Below are 17100 nucleotides of genomic sequence, written 5' to 3' on the forward strand. Positions count from 1 at the left end.
CTCTCAGTGTCCTGGAAGGAGCTGGGCAGTCTTCCAGTGGAGAAAATGACAAAATCATACTCAGCTGTCCCACCTACACACCGCAACAATGGCCAGAAAGGCAGTATATCCCAAAAGGTGCAAAAGTGGCTGTGGCGGTCTGAGTGAGAACTGACCCCATATAGGCTCATATATTTGAATGTGTGGTCCCTAGTTGGTGGAATTGTTTGGAGAAGGATTAAGAGGTGTGGCCTTGATGGAGGAGGTGTGTCACTGGGGCTGGATGATCAGGTTTCAAAAGCACACACCAGGCCTAGTCAGCCAGTCTACCCACTCCAAGCCACACCCACCGCATGTCTATGAATCAAATCTGAGCTCTCAGCTACTGCTCCAGTGAGTGCCATGCCTGCCTGCTGCCATGCTCCCCACCACGAAGGTCCCAATTAAGTGATTTCTCTTACAAGTTGCCTTGGTCATGACGATGTCTTTTCACGGCAATAGCAAAGTGACTAAGGCGCCGTATAAGGCAAAAGTCTCTTATCATAAATCTAGCCAACCAGCCCTGACTCATGGATCCTAGAGGAGAACCTACTTCAGTAAATCAGCATGACTTCTAACTGCACAGTAAATACTCATCCTCAGGCCCACAAACAAGTGTCACTCTCAACCCTGAGCAAGAAGCAACTTTTGGTGACAAACAGAAACTATTACAGAAAGCCACAACTGAGAAAAATGCAGAGAACAACTGACTAGGGCGTAACCAGCCCCCTCCAACTAAGGCTCTGGGAAGCTATCAGCAGAGAGGGTGGGAAGATGAGGAGCTGAACAACCAGGATGTCAGGACATCTGCTGCAAGACGGAATCTTCTGTGTGTGACAGGGAAGCAGCAGCCGCAAAACCTGGTATGGTTTCTTAAACAAGACCTGAACAATGACCACACCTTCTGACATGCCAACATGAATGGGGGAGATTTTACCAGGCTCCACCTTTGGATGAAGAGCTGCAGGAAATAAATGGCTACTAAGAGGGCAAATCAGTCTTCTCCAGGAACAAGCTCCCTGACAGGTGATCCAATCCTCCAACCTCAAGTGGTCAGGCTTAAACATACATACATATAAACAACATGAAAGGGACTCAACAAGTTGTACTCGTGTGTGTGTGTGTGTGTTTGTAACAATAATAAAGACTAAAAGCTCACTAATTTCAGAGGGAGTTGGAGGACACAAGAAAGGAATAGAAAGAGGGGGGAGATAATGTAAATACAGTACTCATGTGAAATTAAAACAAAACATAACTGACTGTGGGCTGTGAATCAGTGGTGGAGCTGTTGCCTAGTATGTATGAGACCCTATGTTCAATCCCTAGAAAGAAAAGCAAAGAAACAGAACGTCTAGTCGAGGAAAAAGAGGAAACAGAACACACGTAAAGAAGTAGAGGGTTCAACTGATACTGAAGAGAATTCTTCATTGTTTTATTCTGGCTTTTCATTTCATTTGTTTGGCATTGGAGACTGGACAAAGGCCCCTGTGTGCCAAGCACTCCCCTGCTACAGAGCCACATCTGCAGCTCCCAATAGTGAAGCTTAACAAGAGAATCAATTCCATCCTAGGCCTTGGGCTAATTTTCTCCCAGTGCTAATTTAAATGAGACAAATATGTTGGAGCTAAAGCAGTCGTATTTAGCAACAAGCAAGTAAAGAGTTAATCCTTTTCAAATAGTTGATGAGTTTTTTCTTTAGTTTAGGTATGTCCCACATATTTTGTGTTTACCTGAAATTCATATTTAGTTGTGAATTCTGAATTTTATCTGACAATCCTAATTTTAGCCAACACATGGAACACATTCTCCACACTCAAGAGAAAAGCTAAAAACTAAATCAAACAACAACAAAAATAAACAAGCAAACAAAAAACAGTTTGCCTAAGCATAAAGTGAAGGCCAAGGAAGTGAATTGCCTTGGAAAAGAAAAGATACTCCACCTGGGTCGCACTGTCCACTCCCCTCACAAAGGCAAACTTTAAAATGTGTTTTCTGCCTCCATCCTCCCAGTACCAGGACTGCATGCAAGGACCACCATGCCTGGCAGTTTTCCCCTCCTAACATCAAATTACAGTATATATTTAATCAATAAAATCTCCAGAATCAAGAAGTTAGGAAAGTGCACGCTGCTCTTTATTTCAACTTTCCTGGTAACTGCCTCTGCCTGTACTCCAGACGTCACACTTTGCATCCGTTCATTCGCTGTATCAAACAGGGTTATTTTCCCTCCCAATCTGAATCTCTCAAAATTCAAAACTCCCTTACTTCAGATTTTCAACATTTAGTAAAAGATTGTGTTCGCATCATTCCATAACTCTAGCAAGTGTAGTTTGTACATTCTTTTTCACAGAATGTGGTTAGAGTATTCCAAATGAAGGGCTCCGCTCCCATTTTGGGTCAAGCAACCAGGTGTGAGGGCTACTATATAAACACACGGTTGCTTCTCGGGGGAATGACCAGAAATACCGAGGCTTTTTCCAAGAGATAAATTATAGACTTATTATTTCTCTAATTGCATAACCGAACAAAAAAGAGAGAGAGAGAAATAATGGAAAGGGCCATATATCACATTTATCTTCAGACACCATCAAATGACAACAAAAGCCAACACAACTCCTAATAAATCTTGTCAACTGTGTGACCACTGTGTGTCCTTAAGTGGAGGAGACAATGAAAAGGATTTTCTTTCTTTCTTTTTTTTTTTTCTTTTCTTTCTTTCTTTCCTGTCAAATGGGCTTTCAGAGAAGCGTTTCTTCTTTGTAGGGGGGGGGGTTCATCGCGTTAAGGAAACGTGAGAACAAAAAGATGAGCCATTATGCTTTTCCCTAATAAGTTCTCTATTTAAAAACTTGCCTCAGATGAAGGAGAATCCAAATCGGTTCCAAGAAAAACAGATGTTTAAAGACAAGCAAAAGGGCGGCGATTAAAATGCAAAGCAGCCTACCTACGCTTTCCCTCCAGCGCTTCTACTTGAGCAGGACTCTCCAGACGCCACGTCAGGCACTCAGAGAGCAGGAGTCCACACTTCCATCACGGGTGTGGAAACTGAGGCAGAGGCAACTGCAGGAGGGGCTGCCGGGTGCACGCTCTCACAGCCCAGCCAGGGAAGGCTTCACCTGAGAGCGCCGGAGGCTTCCGGCTTGCCCGCGGATCGGGTGACCCGACCCCGCCCCGCTGCACGCACGCGGCCTCTCCCGGGCGGCGACCACCGCGCACCCACCTGTCGCGGCCTCCGGGCAGCCACACCCCTGGCGGCCGGGCGCGCGCGGTCCCGCCACGCCGCACCTCGGCGCGAGCAGCTCAGGTGGGCGCCGAGCTCCACCCGCGGCCCGCTTCCTGCATGGCACAGGCCGGACGCCGCAGGGACGCTGGGTCAGGGCGCAGTCTACACCACCCAGCCAGAGGACGCCGACTGACCGGTCACGTGACGCGCCGGTCACGTGCCCGTCGCGCCCCGGGCAAAAGCGTTGCTGGGGAGACCTGGGGCGCTGGGAAGGCGGGGCAGCGGAGGCCCTCGGGGTGACCACTCTGTCTAGGTGAGGCTGCTCTTAGACTCTTAGACTCTACTCAGCTTCTCCTTCTCGGCCTAGAGGAAGGGACCCCCCCCCCCCCCCGCATCGGGAAGCTAGCAAATGGAAGCGGCAGCAGCGGGAACTAAGCGATAAAACGTTTGTTTGTGTGAACGAACCGGGTTTTTGTTGATGTTTTGCTTTTGCTCTCAGTCCCTACCCTAGAGAGATACTGATTGTATACAGTATGAATATCTAAATATAGAATTCATCAAAATTATATTTTTCATGAAGGTATTGCTGTTCATGTAAATAAAAATGTATATATTAGTGACTATTTGACTCTACTTTGTCCACATTAACTCTTTCCTGATTATACCTCTACATTGGTATTCTTTGTGACATCTCCCCTCCCCAGTACTGTTGGTCGGACCCAGATTCTCTGAGAAGCTATCTCCGAGTTTCATCCCCCAGATCTATTTCTTACAATTCTGATTTTCCTAAGTTAAACCTTACAGAAGCAGAGGTTTCAGCCACTGGCAATTTTACTTACCCAATAACTTTTGTTACACGGTGCATTAAAGAGTTCCTTTTTTTAATTCATGAGAGACTTGTGAGCAAATCCCCGCAATACTCCACAATTTTCTGTTGTCTGTTTTCCTAGTTGTCGCGTTCCTCCCTATACTACTGATCACTTTGCATACTTGGTTGTCCAGAGACAAAGCATCTGGATACATAAAGCAAAGCCCAAACAGGTTCGTGTCTGTAAACCACCTTGACAGCGACGTTCATACAGAAAATGGGATGGTGAATTTTCTCCGTCCAGTTATTTTGCTGTGGAAAACACAGTTACAACCTGAGAGACTCTTCCTGCCTCTTCCAGCAACAGGTGTTCCATGAGCGCAGAGCTACTCCCCCAGTAATACAGTGTATGCCTACAGGGGGTGAGCAAAAAAGCCAATTAACTGATTTGGGGGTATGGAAAGCTACCATCCCACTGTAGGAAGGGACAAAGCCTTCGGGCTTCTAGAGGCATCTGTGAGTTTTTACAGAGCTGGAAAGCATTGTTATGTGGGCAAAGCTAGAGTGAGTCCTAACTCAAGCATCACTACCTAAAAGATGTCTGAAGCCTCTCCTCATCAGTCAGAGTCCTGAGAAAAAGGAGACGGCATGCATCTGTCCAAACCCAGAGTCCAAGTTCCTGTCCCCATTTCCAGCTGTGTAGGAGACTGTCAACGAGGAAAGAAAACTCACGTGGGAAGAAGTGTCTGTACTTAGCATGTAAAGCTGCTAGTAAGTGGAGCATATTCTTGGACAATATGCTCAGTCCAAGAAGCCTTGTCCAAGAAGCATTTGGCTAAATCCTCCCTGTCTGCTGTGCTTGTGGAGATGCCTTCCCCCTCCTGGAGATTGTATATTATGACAAGTGACTTGTGAACCAGGTGACCACTATTACTAATCACAGCCAACTCTCCAAACAGTTAAGCATAGAAAGCAGGAACTGACTTATCAGCTAAGGGATCATTGCAAACAAAACACGCTGTTCCAGTTGACTTGGTAATGTGCACCTGTAATTTCTGCCCCTGGGAGGCTTTCAAGACAAGAGATCATGAATTCTAGTCAAGTTTAGAGCTATATAATTGACCTGAAAAATGTGTGTGACAAAATATACTGCAATTTTCTATGACCATAATGGCATTTAGCACTGTGTCTGAAGTGCGAGGACCGACAGGAAGTAGCAAACAAATTTAGAGAAGAATAATTGAGTCTTAACTACGCCGTGGAAGAGCCACCCTTGAACACACCACATTCCCTTATTTGCAGTCCCAGACAGCAGTCCATTAGTGCGACACCTGGGATAACTTCTGGTTTCCTTTGGTTCATAGGCCTAGGGGTGGGGTTTAATCCTAGATGACAGGGCAGTTTTCTTTTGTTGTTGTGTTGTGTTTATGAGGCCAACTTTGAGCTAATCAGAAGGCTCAATTCTTTCTTCTAGAATAAGGTGTTTACACAGTTCTATAATTGGAAAAATTCCAAACTACAATCCCAGAGAGTAAGGACATGATTTTAAGAAACAAAACAAAAATCCTATGATAGTGAAGCAGTGGTGGCCCTTGCCTTTAATCCCAGCATTTGAGAGACAGACACCAGCAGATCTCTATGAGTTGGAGGCCAGCCTGTTCTACAGAGCTAGTTCCATAACAGTTCTGGGATTACACAGAGAAAGTCCGTCTTGAAAAACCAAAAATGAATGAATAAATAAGTAAAATAGATAGATTTTTAAAAGTAATAAGTCTACAATAATGATGACATATCAGGACACAAGAGTCACATGAATGTGCTCTAAGTGACCAAACCTTGAATAATCTGTACAAGAAGACTATAGATGGAGTTTTTCTGTGTCTTGGCAGCTGCTCCAAAATAATCATTCAGAAACTTATGATTAATTATAAATCCTCAACCAATAGCTCAGGCTTATTACTAGCTAACTCTTACGACTTAAATGAACCCATTCATATTCATCTGCATTCTGCAATGTGGCATTACCTCTCTTTCATCTCGCACCCCCTCTTTCCTCTCGGTGTCTTGCTGGTGACTCTTCTCTCTCCACTCTTCCTCTCTCGGTGTCCCTTGTGTCTTACTGTCACACTTTTACCTCCTGTCTAACTATAGGCCAGTCAGCTTTTTTAGTAACCAATGAGAGTAATACATATTTACAGTGTACAAAGTTTATTCCACAACAGAAAACAACAGTGTTGAGTTAAAACCTAAAGAGTAAAAATCTTATTAAAAGGTATTAAGGGTCGGGCGGAGGTGGCACACGCCTTTAATCCCAGCACTCAGGAGGCAGAGGCAGGCGGATCTCTGTGAATTCGAGACCAGCCTGGTCTACAAGAGCTAGTTCCAGGACAGGCTCCAAAACCACAGAGAAACCCTGTCTCGAAAAACCAAAAAAAAAAAAAGTAAGAACTTCAACATTATGAATTCAGACCCTAACTGACACTATATTATGCTGTGGTTTCAGATTAATTCCGGAAAGCTCAGTGGTTTGATGCAACAGGTTTACTTCTTGCTCATATTAAACCCAGTGAGCTGAGCAATCTCCTAGGGTAGGTGCCCAGTAAAGTAACTTGGAGACTCAGGCTGTTTACTGAATGTAGCTTGACAATGCTCTGGAATTGATATTGTAGCATAAGATAAAGGTGGAGAGTTGCCTGTGGGCACTTAGAGCACATTCATGTGACTCTTGTGTCCTTTTGGCATGTCATCATTCTTGTAGATTTATGTGTTGACAGGGGCTGCTCATTCATTTCCAGTTGCCCAGATCTGAAATAATCACACAGAAACTATATTATTTGCAATACTGTTTTGCCTATTAGCTTATGTATATTTCTATCTAACCTTTACAACTTAAATCAACCTATCTCTGTTAATCTGTGCATCACCACGAGGTCATGGCCTACAGGTAAGGTTCCAACATCTGTCTCCTCCAGTGGCTATATGGCATCTCATTGACTCTGCCTGCTTGGAATTCCCGCCTTGCCCTATTCTATGCTGCGATAGACCCAAAACAGATTCTTTATTAACCAATGGTATTTACAGCATACAGAGGAGAATCCCACATCATTTATGACTTTTTAAAAATCTGCTTATTTACTTATTTATTCATTCATTTTTAGTTTTTTAAGACAGGGTTTCTCTGTGTAGTCCTTACTGTCCTGTAACTAGCTCTGTGGACAGGCTGGCCTCCAACTCACAGAGATATGCTGGTGTCTGCCTCCCAAGTGCTGGGATTAAAAGTGTGTGCCATCACTGCCCAGCTATGGTGGGGTTTTTGTTTTGTTTTGTTTTGTTTTAGTCATGTCCTTACTCTCTGGGATTGCAGTCTGTTTATGTGTTTCCTGCCCCTGCACTATGACCAGCCTCCTCTCCAAGGTGGTGTCATTGAGAAACTGTACCAGAAACCAAGATCTATGCATGCAGCACACTCATTGCTACTGGGGCGCCGTGTCTAGGCCTTCTCAGAGAAACTGCAATGAGACATAATCACACAAAAGAAATGCTATTAACAACAAGAAGAGATGGGCTAAAAGTTTAAAAGATGGCCCGGGAAGTGTGGCGCATACCTTTAATCCCAGCACTTGGGAGGCAGATCTCTGTGAGTTCGAGGCCAACCTAGTCTACAAGAGCTAGTTCCAGGACAGGCTCCAAAGTTACAGAGAAACTCCGCCTCAAAAATAACAAAAAAAGACACATTTATTTCAGTATTTTAAGTGGTAAGTTTTAGTTTAGGAGTTTATTCTTAAACTCACAATGTAAGATGAGGACAGGTACACCACAAGACCTGATCACACTTGACACTCTGGCAACAGCATACCAACATATCCTCAATTCACTAGGACCACTAAGACTTACAGACCCAAATTAGATCTGTTCAACTCTGCCTTGGATTTGAATTCAATCATTCATTAGCATCATGGTTAGCACACATGACAAAGAGGCTTACTATATATATGGTTTCAAGACAGGGTTTCTCTGTGGCTTTGGAGTCTGTCCTCTGCCTCCTGATTGCTGGGATTAAAGACGTGCCACCACCGCTCAGCTTTTTTTTTTTTTTTTTTTTTTAATAATTGTAGCCCAGCAGAGCAGTGAGTTCTTGACTAGAGGGCAGGCCTCAAGGTCCCCGCCAGGGAAAGCGGGCCCCTGCTGCTGGGGCTGCAGTCTCTGCTGTGATCTGCTGGACCTGCTCTGCCTGCGCCCTACTTCCATTAGTCCCTGGCTCATTGGGGCATCCAGGAGTTCCTGTGTAGGTGCCGAGAAGTTTCATCGGGACGGGTGAGTGTGTGCTATCCTGGGGCGGACTGTCCCGGTAGAGAGCACAAACACCCCTCCCCCAGCTCCTGCTGCAGGGCTTGCTCTCCTACACACCCGCCCCCACCCCCACCCCCAAACCTGCCTTGTCTGCAAGGTCCTTAGCTGTGGAACAGTTTCCTGCCATTTCACTAAGGCTACCAACCCAGAGCAGTGAGTCCCTGACCAGAGGGCAGGCCTCAAGGTCCCCGCCAGGGAAAGCGGGCCCCTGCTGCTGGGGCTGCAGTCTCTGCTGTGATCTGCTGGACCTGCTCTGCCTGCGCCCTACTTCCCTTAGTCCCTGGCTCATTGGGACATCCAGGAGTTCCTGTGTAGGTGCCGAGAAGTTTCATCGGGACGGGTGAGTGTGTGCTATCCTGGGGCGGACTGTCCAGGTAGAGAGCACAAACACCCCTCCCCCAGCTCCTGCTGCAGGGCTTGCTCTCCTACACACCCGCCCCCACCCCCACCCCCAAACCTGCCTTGTCTGCAAGGTCCTTAGCTGTGGAACAGTTTCCTGCCATTTCACTAAGGCTACCAACCCAGAGCAGTGAGTCCCTGACTACAGGGCAGGCCTCAAGGTCCCCGCCAGGGAAAGCGGGCCCCTGCTGCTGGGGCTGCAGTCTCTGCTGTGATCTGCTGGACCTGCTCTGCCTGCGCCCTACTTCCATTAGTCCCTGGCTCATTGGGGCATCCAGGAGTTCCTGTGTAGGTGCCAAGAAGTTTCATCGGGACGGGTGAGTGTGTACTATCCTGGGGCGGACGGTCCCGGTAGAGAGCACAAACGCCCCTACACTAAGGCTACCCAACCAGAGCAGCGGGCAGGCCTCAGCAACCCCCCCCCCCGAAAGGGAGCACAGGCACCTCCAGCTTGTACTGCAGTGTCGCCTGTGTTCTACTGGACCCCGCCCGACCCCTTGCATTCGGCCTTCTTTTCGCGGGTCATTGGAATACCACGCATCCATGTTTTGGTGTTGAGGAGTTCACCTGGAAGGGAACGGTTCCTGCCCCTACACTGAGGAGATACACCTAGAGAGTTAGTCACAGCAAAGACTGGTCCAAGACATCGGGCCTCTCCTGGCTCCATTTGAAGGAAAAGATGGGCAGGCGCCAATGCAAGAATTCCCCCAACAACTTGAAAGGCAACGTGACATCACCAGGATCCAGGAATCCCGAAATGAGAAGTCTAAACCCTAATACAGAAGAATTAGAAGAATTCGACTCAAAAGTGAATTTTATGAAAATAATAGAGGACCTTAAACAGGAGGTGAAAAACTGCCACAACCAATTAGAGATTACAAACAAAAAGGTAGAGGAAATGAATAAATATCTCAAAGATACCCAAGAAAACCAAGAGAAACAAGAAAAAGTAATCAAACAGGTAAGGGAAACGGTTCAAGACTTGAAGAACGAAGTGGAAGTAATAAAGAAAACACAAACCGAGGGAAGGATGGAGATGGAAAATTTGAATAAACGAACAGGAACTACAGAGACAAGTACCACCAACAGATTACAAGAGATAGAAGAAAGAATCTCAGACACTGAAGATACCATAGAGAAAATAAACACTCTCATAAAAGAAAACAGCATAACCAACAAATTCTCATCACAAAACATTCAGGAAATCTGGGACACAATAAAAAGACCAAACCTAAGAATAATAGGGATAGAAGAAGGAGAAGAAGTACAGCTCAATGGTCCAGAAAATATATTTAATAAAATTATAGAAGAAAACTTTCCCAACCTTAAGAAAGATATTCCTTTGAAGGTCCAAGAAGCATACAGAACACCAAATCGACTGGATCAAAAAAAAACATCTCCTCGTCATATAATAATCAAAACACAAAACATACAGAATAAAGAAAGAATATTAAGAGCTGCAAAGGAAAAAGGTCAAGTTACCTATAAAGGTAAACCTATCAGACTTACACCTGATTTCTCTATGGAAACCATGAAAGCCAGAAGGTCCTGGATAGATATACTGCAGAAACTACGAGACCATGGATGCAAGCCCAGACTACTATACCCAGCCAAGCTTTCGTTCACTATAAATGGAGAAAACAAAGTTTTCCAGGATAAAAACAAATTTAAACAATACGTAGCCACAAATCCAGCCCTTCAGAAAGTAATTGAAGGAAAATCACAAACCAAGGAGTCCAACAATGCCCACAATAACTCAGACATCTAAAGACCCTTCTCCAGCACAACTTGAAGAAGGGAAACACACAAACTCTACTACCAAAGAAAAGAAAGAAAGAAAGGAAAAATGACCGGAGTTAACAACCACTGGTCATTAATATCACTTAATATCAATGGACTCAACTCACCTATAAAGAGGCACAGGCTAAGAGATTGGATACGAAAACAGGATCCAACATTCTGCTGCTTACAAGAAACACACCTCAACCACAAAGACAGACATCTACTCAGAGTAAAGGGCTGGGAAAAGGTTTATCAAGCAAACGGACCTAAGAAACAAGCAGGTGTGGCCATACTAATTTCTAAGAAAGTTGACTTCAAACTAAAATCAATCAAAAGAGATGGAGATGGACATTTTTTACTCATAACAGGAACAATTCACCAGGATGAAATCTCAATCCTGAATATATATGCCCCTAATATAAAAGCACCCACTTATGTAAAAGAAACGTTACTAAAACTCAAGGCAGTCATCAAACCACACACACTAATAGTAGGAGATTTCAACACTCCTCTCTCACCAATGGACAGGTCAATCAAACAGAAACCTAACAGAGAAATAAGAGGATTAAGGGAGGTAATGAATCAAATGGACTTAACAGACATCTATAGAACATTCCACCCAAATAGGAAAGAATATACCTTCTTCTCTGCAGCTCATGGAACCTTCTCGAAAATAGACCACATACTCGGTAACAAAGCAAACTTACACAGTTACAAAAAAATATCGGTAACCACCTGTGTCTTATCAGATCACCATGGATTAAAGTTAGAATTCAACAACAATGCTATCCCCAGAAAGCCTATGAACTCATGGAAACTGGACAGTCAACTACTGAACCTCACCTGGATCAAGGAAGAAATAAAGAAAGAAATTAAAGTCTTTCTTGAATTCAATGAAAACGAAGACTCAACATACTCAAACCTATGGGACACTATGAAAGCAGTGCTAAGAGGAAAATTCATAGCATTAAGTGCCCACTTAAAGAAAACGGAGAAAGCACACATTGGAGACTTAATAGCCCACCTGAAAGCTTTAGAAAAAAAAGAAGCAGACTCACCTAGGAGAAGTAGAAGACTGGAAATAATCAAATTGAGGGCTGAAATCAACAAAATAGAAACACAGAAAACAATCCAAAGAATCAATGAAACAAAAAGCTGGTTCATGGAGAAAATCAATAAGATTGATAAACCCCTATCCAAACTAATCAAACGGCGGAGAGAGAATACGCAAATTAACAAAATCAGAAACGAAAAGGGAGACATAACCACAGACTCAGAGGAAATTCAGAGAATCATTAGATCTTACTACAAAAATCTGTATGCCACAAAATTGGAAAATGTTATAGAAATGGACACTTTTTTAGATAAGTACCATATACTAAAGTTAAACCAGGACCAGGTGAACAATCTAAATAGACCTGTTAGTCGCGAAGAATTAGAAGTTGTTATAAAAAACCTCCCCACCAAAAAAAGCCCAGGTCCAGATGGCTTCAATGCAGAATTCTACCAGAACTTCCAAGAAGACCTAATACCTATACTCCTTAATGTATTTCACAATATTGAAACAGAGAAGTCATTGCCAAATTCCTTTTATGAAGCTGAAGTTACTCTGATACCAAAACCACACAAAGACACAACCAAGAAAGAGAACTACAGGCCAATCTCACTCATGAACATCGACGCAAAAATACTCAATAAAATACTGGCAAACCGAATCCAAGAACACATCAGAAAAATTATCCATTATGATTAAGTAGGCTTCATTCCAGAGATGCAGGGCTGGTTCAACATACGAAAATCTATCAATGTAATCCATCATATAAATAAACTGAAAGAAAAAAACCATATGATCATTTCATTAGATGCTGAAAAAGCATTTGACAAAATTCAACATCCCTTTATGATAAAGGTCTTAGAGAGATTAGGAATACAAGGGTCGTTCCTAACTATAATAAAAGCTATTTATAGCAAGCCGTCAGCTAACATCAAATTAAATGGAGAGAAACTCAAAGCTATTCCACTAAAATCAGGAACACGACAAGGTTGTCCACTCTCTCCATACCTCTTTAATATAGTGCTTGAAATTCTAGCAATAGCAATAAGACAACATAAGGGGATCAAAGGGATTCAAATCGGAAAGGAAGAAGTTAAACTTTCATTATTTGCAGACGATATGATAGTGTACATAAGCGACCCCAAAAACTCCAGCAAAGAACTCCTACAGCTGATAAACACCTTTAGTAGCGTTGCAGGATACAAGATCAATTCCAAAAAATCAGTTGCCCTCCTATACACAAAGGATAAGGAAGCAGAGATGGAAATCAGAGAAGCATCACCCTTCACGATAGCCACAAATAGCATAAAATATCTTGGGGTAACCCTAACCAAGGAAGTAAAGGATCTATTTGACAAGAACTTTAAGTCAATGAAGAAAGAAATTGAGGAGGATACCAGAAAATGGAAGGATCTCCCTTGCTCTTGGATAGGGAGGATCAACATAGTAAAAATGGCAATTCTACCAAGGGCAATTTATAGATTCAATGCAATCCCCATCAAAATTCTTCACAGATCTTGAGAGGACAATAATCAACTTTATATGGAGAAACAAAAAACCCAGGATAGCCAAAACAATCTTATATAATAAAGGATCGTCTGGAGGCATTACCATCCCTGACCTCAAACTCTATTACAGAGCCTCAGTATTGAAAACAGTTTGGTATTGGCATAAAAACAGAGAAGTCGACCAATGGAACCGAGTAGAAGACCCTGATTTTAACCCACAAACTTATGAACACCTAATTTTTGATAAAGGAGCTAAAAGTATTCAATGGAAAAAAGAGAGCATCTTCAACAAATGGTGCTGGCAGAACTGGTTGTCAACGTGTAGAAGAATGAAAATAGATCCATATCTATCACCATGCACAAAACTCAAGTCCAAATGGATTAAAGACCTCAATATTAGTCTGAACACACTGAACCTGATAGAAGAAAAAGTTGGAAGTACTCTACAACATATGGGTACAGGAGATCACTTCCTACGTTTATCCCCAGCAGCACAGACATTAAGGGCAACATTGAATAAATGGGACCTCCTGAAACTGAGTAGCTTCTGTAAAGCAAAGGACACTGTCACTAAGACAAAAAGGCAACCCACTGACTGGGAGAAGATCTTCACCAACCCTGCAACAGACAAAGGTCTGATCACCAAAATATATAAAGAACTCAAGAAACTAAACTTTAAAATGCTAATGAACCCAATAAAAAAATGGGGCACTGATCTGAACAGAGAATTCTCAACAGAAGAAATTCAAATGGCCAAAAGACACCTAAGGTCATGCTCAACCTCCTTAGCGATAAGGGAAATGCAAATTAAAACAACTTTGAGATACCATCTTACACCTGTCAGAATGGCTAAAATCAAGAACACCAATGATAGCCTTTGCTGGAGAGGTTGTGGAGAAAGAGGCACACTCATTCATTGCTGGTGGGAATGCAAACTTGTGCAACCACTTTGGAAATCAGTGTGGCGATTTCTCAGGAAATTTGGGATCAACCTACCCCAAGATCCAGTAATACCACTATTGGGAATATACCCAAGAGATGCCACATCAAATGACAAAAGTATCTGTTCAACTATGTTCATAGCAGCATTGTTTGTAATAGCCAAAACCTGGAAACAACCTAGATGCCCTTCAATGGAGGAATGGATGAAGAAAGTGTGGAATATATACATATTAGAGTACTACTCAGCAGTAAAAAACAATGACTTCTCGAATTTTGCGTGCAAATGGATGGAAATAGAAAACACTATCCTGAGTGAGGTATCCCAGACTCAAAAAGAGGAACATGGGATGTACTCACTCATAATCGGTTTCTAGCCATAAAATAAAAGACATTAAGCATATAATGTGTGATCCTATAGAAGCTAAATAAGAAAGTGAACCCAAAGAAAATCATATAATCATCCGCATGGAGAGGGGGAAGTAGACAAGATTCCAGGGCAAAAACTGGGAACTTGCGGGTGAGGTGGCATGGGGCAAAGGGGAAATGGGATGAGAAATATGAGAAGGGGAGGATGGGAGGAGCTCGGAGGATTGGGATGGTTGGGATATAGGAAGGATGGATACGGGAGCAGCGAAGTATATATCCTATCTAAGGGAGCCATCTTAGGGTTGGCAAGAGACTTGACTCTTGAGGGGTTCGCAGGTGTCCAGGAATATGTCCCCAGCTGGTACCTTGGGCAACTAAGGAGAGGGAACCTGAAATGACCCTATCCTATACTGATGAATATCTTGCATATCACCTTAGAACCTTCATCTGGCGATGGATCGAGGTAGAGACAGAGTCTCAATTTGGAGCAACGGTCTGAGCTCTTAAGGTCCAAATGAGGAGCAGAAGGAGGGAGAACATGAGCAAAAAATCAGGACCACGAGGGATGCACCCACCCACTGTGACAGTGGAACTGATTTATTGGGAGCCCACCAAGGCCAGCTGGTCTGGAACTGAATAAGCATGGGTTGATTCCGGACTCTCTGAGCATGGCGGTCAATGAAGACTGATGAGAAGCCAAGGGCAATGGCACTAGGTTTCGATCCTAATACATGAACTGGCTTTGTGGGAGCTTAGCCTGTTTGGACGCTCACCTTTCTGGACGTAGATAGAAGGACCTTGGTCTTCCCGCAGGGCAGGGAATTTGGACTGCTCTTCAGTATCGAGAGGGAGGGGGAATGGAGTGGGGGGAGGAGAAGAGGAGTGGGGATAGGGGGAGGGAAGTGGGGGGAGGGCAATATTTGGGAGGAGGGGAGGGAAATGGGAAATGGGGAGCAGGTGGAAATTTTAATTAAAAAAGAATAAAAATAAATAAATAAGTAAAAAAAAAAAAAAATAATTGTAGCCCAGGTTTCCTTGAAACTCTCTATGTAGCCCGGGCTGAGCTACATCTTCAGTCCCTGTCAGTGGACACTTTTTTGTTGGTGGGGGGGCATTTTCAAGACAAGGGTTTTTAAAATTATTTTATTCATTTATTTATTATATAGACAGTGTTCTGCTTGCAGGTATGCCTGCATGACAGAAGAGGGCACCAGATCTTATTATAGATGGTTGTGAGCCACCATGTGGTTGCTGGGAAGTGAACTCAGGACCTCTGGAAGAGCAGCCAGTGGTCTTAACCTCTGAGCCATCTCTCCAGCCCCCGAGGCTTACTATGTTGAGTGCTAATCTTAGTCCTAACAATGTACTCTGTGTGTTACTGTTTATGTGATTTGCTGGCTTGAGTATTTACAGATCTTCAAGAGTCCCTTCAAATGATGGCATGACAATCTCCAAGCAAGATCATACATACACGGTCCAGACATGCTGAGACTTGATTCTTGGATAGGTAGCTTCAGAATCCCTATTAAGTCTGAAGGAAATATAGAAAAGTGGACCCTCCTCCCTCTGAATCCCTTAAGATTCAGAAGGGAAATCAGAAAGGCTATAAAGACAGGAAAATATGGAGGCAGGGGACAGGACCTCCTCACCGCATGAAGTGTCTTGCTTGAGATTTCACCTCAATGGCTACTAAGGTCTTCATCTCTTCTCAGCTATAAACCTAAATTTTTTTAGGACTCTCACCAGATATTCCATTTACAGGGGGAAGACAAGCACTAAAGCCTGGGCAATCCCAGTATTTTCTGATTTTAACTTAATTTACTTTATCAAATCTCATCCAAGGCATTTAAGCCACCTCCCCTCATTTATCAAAAGAAAAGTTTCTTAGCAACCATTTGAGAAATAACTTGAGAGACACCAAAGCTGTATATATGACAAATGCAAAGACAGTTGCCACTGTTCCTAAATACTTCATTATGTCTTAATTTCTGCAACCCTCAATCAGAGAAGCCAACACCCATGCTCTTGTATATACCCTATTATCTCATTTTTCCTAAACCCCATGATTAAATCTATATTACAATAGCTTTAATTCTCAACTCTGCTTCAAACTGACCATTCCTAAAATTCTTTTCTTCATCAAACCCTGGGGTGGCCTTGTCGAGTCCCCTTAGAGATAATTGTTGAGGGTAGCCATGCAAACCTGAGTAAATATTCATTCACCACTGAGAAAATTATTCTCCTGCCTCAGCCTCCTGAGTAGATGACAGTACAGGTCTGCACCAGTACATCCAACTTGCATTTTCTTCTTAGAAGGTTGGATATACACTGGTGGGGTTGTTTCTTTTTCTTTTTGAGACAGGGTTTCTCTGTAGCTTTTGATTCCTGTCCTGGAACTAGCTCTTGTAGACCAGGCTGGCCTCGAACTCACAGAGATCCGCCTGTCTCTGCCTCCTGAGTGCTAGCATTACAGGTGTGTGCCATCACTGCCTGGCATGGGAATACACTTTGTGGATGATCTAGTCTGCTGTACTCTCTTCATTGGAAATGTTTTCTTTATATTTTGCTTCTATAAACTTTACATTCTTCTCTCTTGAAATATAATCACCTATAGCAAATATTGTAGCTAAACAATGCTGTGTCCATTTCT

At 43.3% G+C, this 17100-nt stretch overlaps 1 protein-coding gene across 4 annotated transcripts in view; it reads right to left on the bottom strand.

Moving 5' to 3' along the window:
- The window catches only part of Marchf8 (membrane associated ring-CH-type finger 8), a 69144-nt gene extending 65727 nt beyond the window's left edge, over window positions 1–3417 (bottom strand). For 3 of the 4 annotated variants that reach the window (XR_009056353.1, XM_057758199.1, XM_057757914.1), the window contains exon 1: window positions 2963–3417. The gene's annotated coding sequence lies outside the window, so the exon portion shown is untranslated. The remainder of the gene's footprint in view (window positions 1–2962) is intronic. The other variant, XM_057757993.1, reaches the window with a different exon arrangement.
- Window positions 3418–17100: the final 13683 nt, after the last annotated feature.

The sequence above is a fragment of the Chionomys nivalis genome, chromosome 1 (genome assembly GCF_950005125.1).
Source record: "Chionomys nivalis chromosome 1, mChiNiv1.1, whole genome shotgun sequence".
Lineage (NCBI taxonomy): Eukaryota > Metazoa > Chordata > Mammalia > Rodentia > Cricetidae > Chionomys > Chionomys nivalis.